Here is a 5,000-nt window from a genome sequence, read left to right as displayed (position 1 = left end):
ATCCTGCATAAGAACAGCACCAATACCCACTCCGGAAGCATCACACTCAATCTCAAAAGTTTTAGAAAAATCGGGTAAAGCAAGAAGAGGGGCTTGAGTTAACTTCTCTTTTAGGATTTGGAAAGCTTCCTGCTGAGGTTGTTCCCACTTGAAACCCACATTCTTCTTGATAACCTCAGTGAGAGGAGCGGCTATAGAACTGAAGTCTTGGACGAACCGTCGATAGAAACCAGCAAGGCCATGGAAGCTTCGAACCTCACTTACGGACTTAGGAATGGGCCAGTCGCGGATGGCTTTGACCTTTTCTTCATCAACCTTCAGGCCATCTTTTCCTACAACAAAACCTAGGAAAACAACTTGATCTGTACCAAAAGAACACTTTCCAAGGTTAGCAAACAAACGTTCGTCCCTAAGGACTTCAAGAACGGCTCTCAAATGCCTTTGATGTTCCTCATGGTTTTTGCTATAAACAAGAATATCATCAAAATACACAACAACGAAATGACCAATAAAGGATCTCAACACATGGTTCATCAGACGCATGAAAGTACTAGGTGCATTAGTCAAACCAAAAGGCATAACTAACCATTCATACAATCCTAGTTTTGTTTTAAAGGCCGTTTTCCATTCATCTCCCTCTTTCATTCTAATCTGGTGGTATCCACTTTTCAAGTCTATCTTAGAAAAGACACAAGCACCATGAAGTTCATCAAGCATGTCATCAAGACGAGGGATGGGATGGCGATACTTTACCGTGATGTTGTTTATGGCCCGACAGTCCACACACATCCTCCACGACCCATCTTTCTTTGGCACGAGTAGGACAGGTACAGCACATGGGCTGAGGCTTTCTCGGATGTATCCTTTGTCAAGAAGATCATCAATCTGCTTTTGGAGTTCCTTGGTCTCGACGGGGTTAGTGCGGTACGCTGGTCGGTTTGGCAAGGACGCGCCTGGAACGAGATCGATCTGATGTTCAATGCCACGGATTGGAGGCAATCCTTTTGGATTTTCTTCAGGAAATACATCAGAAAACTCCTGCAATAATCCTTTCAAATCACTCGGAATGTCCGGTGCAAGGTGAGAAGAAGATGAGGCCATAAGAGATTCCTTATAAACAAGCAAAAGGAATGGCTTTTTGGTGGCAAGGGTTTTTCTTACCTGACCTTGTTTGATGTAGAAGTTGGAATTTCTTGCTGATGCCTCAGGTTTGGAGTCTTGTTCTCGTCCCTTCTTAAGTTGGATTTGATCTTGGTGAACTTCTAAGGGAGAAAGGGGAACCAAGGTGATTTTCTTTCCATTGTGTTCAAAGGAGTGGCGGTTTGTGTAGCCATCATGGACGGCCTTCTTGTCGAACTGCCAAGGTCGACCCAAAAGAATGTGACAAGCGTCCATGGGAAGGACGTTACACACGACCTCATCCTCGTACCGTCCGATAGTGATCGGAACAGTCACCTGTTCCTTGACGTATTGCTCTCCGTCCTCATTCAACCATTCCAACCTGAAAGGTTTGGCAAGTGGACGTGTAACAAGTCCAAGTTTCTTCACCAAGGTATCACTAGCCACGTTGGTACAGCTGCCACCATCTATAATCAAAGAGCAAACTTTAGAAGAAACAAAACATCTAGAGTGAAAGAGATTCTCCCTTTGTTCCTTCTCGTCGGTTTTAGGCTGAACACTTAAGGATCGTCTAGTGACAAGAAGAGGACCAGTAGCTGGAAAGCTGAGATTGTCCTCGTCGTAGACCGGTCCTGTTTCTTTAACAAACGAGGAACAGAACTCATCAATTACTTCCTCAATTTCGTCCTCTAAGATCGGTTCCTCCAAGAGCTTTCTTGTAACAAGAAGTGGTCCACTGGCTGGGTAATCAAAGGGCTCTTCTTCCTCATCAAAAATGGGACCAAGGTCCTCTTTTTCCTCTTTGTCCTCCTCGGATTCTACATCACCATTTTCCAAAAGAACCATCACCCGCTGGTTTGGACATTTGTTGGCATAGTGTCCGAGGCCCTGACACTTGAAACACCTTATGTCTCTTGTTCTGCTGGGGTTTTCCACTGCTTTTCCTTTATCCACACGAGTAGGAACATCAGTTTTCAAAGCAGTATTTGTTGTGGCAGGATACTTACCTTTGTCTTGGTAGCTAGGCTTAGATGGAAAAGGTGATTTTGAAGGGAAGGTGGATTTGGAGAGTCCTTTCCTTTTGACTTGCTGCTCAATCAGGATAGCCTTGTGTAGCATCTGTTCCAAGTCACTATAATCCTGAAGTTCCATGCGGTCTTGGATGTCCCGGTTGAGTCCAGTGAGGAATCTAGCCATGGTTGCGTCTACAGGTTCATCCACATCAGCCTTAAGCATCAAAGTCTCCATTTCCTGATGGTAGTCCTCAACCGACTTTGTTCCCTGAAGTAGCCTCCTGAGTTTGTGGTGTAGGTCGCGTTGGTAATGGTCCGGTACGAAGCGTTTCCGCATAAGCGTAATAAGCCCCAACCAAGTCTCCACTGGTGCTTCACCTGTTCTCCTCCTGTGAGTCACAACTCGGTCATACCAGTTAATAGCATAGCCAGAAAATTCAGAAGCTGCTAACCTAACCTTCCTAATATCAGACAAGTTTTGACAATCAAAAACCAGTTCAATTTTCCTTTCCCATTCTAAAAAGACATCAGGATCATTCTTTCCTTCAAAGCTTGGAATTTTCAATTTCAAAGCACCCAACCCATTTTCATTTCGTTCAGCTCTAGCAAAAGGATTGACTTCACCTGGGTTTCGGTTTCTATGTCCTCTCCTGGGTCGGTTGATGGATTGATCATCGTTGGTATCTTCGTCAAAGATTTCTAGATCGGATTGGCTGTTCCGTCTAGGTTGAGCTCGTCTGGTTCCGGTTCTAGATCTGGTTTGTTGGCTCTCCTGAATCTCATCTAACCTTTGATGGATCTGCTCAAGTCCTGCATTCATAAGGTTAGTAAAAGTATCGTTTAAAGCCCTCATTTGGAGGTTTGAGAGTCCGGCTACAGAATTTCCGGGACGGTTCCGTTCTTCCTCACTGCTCATGGTTCTTCCTGAAATTCTCAACAATAAACGTTAGGGTAACAAATACCTCACACTCTCAAGTGTTTGTTTCCTCTCCCACTCACGTGTTTCTCTCAAAGATTTGAAGTGGTTCACACAAGATTTTGGTTTGTTCTCAAAGTTCAGAGAAAGACAAGTCCAAAGATACTCAGTGGGTCAGATCCAATCAAACAAGGGTCACAAGAGAAGGTAGATAAGAGATTACAAGGGGAACCCGCCTTAACCAACTCAAAGGCCGGATTACTCTTCAGCCAGCAGGCTTTCTCTTCCACCACCACCACAATCTTTCTTTTTTTTTTTTTTTTTATACTGTTTCTTTTCTTTTTTTTTTTTTTTTTTATATGGTGGTAATGAGTGGCCCGGGTTCAAGATAGATAGAAGAAGAACTTTTTAGATGAAGAAGATGGTAGATGAGAAGATGGAATGAGAAGATGATACCGGTTGAGTGGCTCTGATACCACTTTGATAGACCCTTAGATCGGAACACTCAGCCGGTACGGTATTTGATAGGATCTCCGGATGGAGAAGTGATGGATCGAGGGATCTCACGAAGGATGCGGAAGGCCTTCGATATTTCCAAGTCTGAACAACGCCTGATGTGACTCACAGGTCCGTTGTGGAGACTGACTTGACTAGATCGCCGGATGTGACTCACCGGTCCGATTAGACAAGGTGTTTGCTCGGATGCTAACCACACCAAAGTAAACTAAGAACAAGTTCTTTGCAATGAACAAAGAGAGAAAACTTAAGAAGTTTTGAAGGGAAAAATCGATATCTTTATTCAGAAATGATGGAGTACTTATACAAGTTTTAGTCAAAATGAAATAAATCATTTTGTGTGAAAATAAGACATAGAAAATATAACAAAGACCAGATCTGGTCAATACACAGAAAATTATGTTGACTGGCCAAAGTGAACCCTTTGCCTACTCTTGTCCAGATTCGATGAATCTGGATGCATGTCCCGCGGTAAGGAGCAGTACATGGTCCGGACGGTCTGCATGATCGGATGAAGGAAACTCATGAACTGATGTGTTCCAAATGTGTCCAATATCTTCAGAGAGCTTAAGTATCCTTCCCCTTGAGAAGCTCAGATGATCAAACTGAAGAATCGGATCAAACTGGTAAGTCGGATTTTCAGAACGTTCGGCGGTACGTTCGGCAGTGCCCGCGGTAAGAGCCAGTCGGGTCAGAAATGAGAAGCTGCGGTCTGATTCGAAATCGGTGCGTTCGGATGAGAGTTTGGCTTGATCGATCTTCCTAACTTGACGAGTTGGTCGGGGTAGCCGAGCTTCAGTACGGTCAGATCGATCGTCTGGACGTGGATCCAAACGAAGCTCCATTCCGGACGTACGCGGGTCGATCCGGTACACGGCCCGGTCAGTGCGTTCGGTACGGTCGTCCGGATGAACCTCTGTTGAATATCTCGGACTGTTCTGATCTTCATGTTGGACTTGTCCAACGAACTGCTCCATGATCTGAGGTGCATCAGGTATTGTAAGTGGCAGAGTGGCCTTGCTGCCACGATCCACTGAGATTCAGCCCTTTGTCGCTAAGATTCGACCCTCCCCCTTTCCAATCACATGTTCCTCCCCAAAACGTTAAAAACCAAAAACCCCAAAAAAATTCAAGTATATAAGAAGATCCCGTCAGAGGTTCGAGATTTTTACTTGGTGAAATTCACTCTCAACCTAATATTTCAGATTGGCCGATGAAATGCAGCCCGCATGTGCACAAGTCTCGGCCAAAAGCATCCTGACGGGAGCATCAAAACCCAAAAGAGTTAATTCATCCCTTCAGTACGCTTGCTTAACACTTGGTTGGATGATGGAAAGTCGAGCCAGCATAAGTACTACTTGGACCAATCAGACTGACTTGGACAGTCCAGTCCATCAAAACTCGAGCTTATGTCCAGATCAGTACACGGATCAGTC

Source organism: Brassica napus, unplaced genomic scaffold (genome assembly GCF_020379485.1).
Source record: "Brassica napus cultivar Da-Ae unplaced genomic scaffold, Da-Ae ScsIHWf_217;HRSCAF=381, whole genome shotgun sequence".
NCBI classification, from domain to species: domain Eukaryota; kingdom Viridiplantae; phylum Streptophyta; class Magnoliopsida; order Brassicales; family Brassicaceae; genus Brassica; species Brassica napus.
This window is presented reverse-complemented; position numbering follows the sequence as displayed.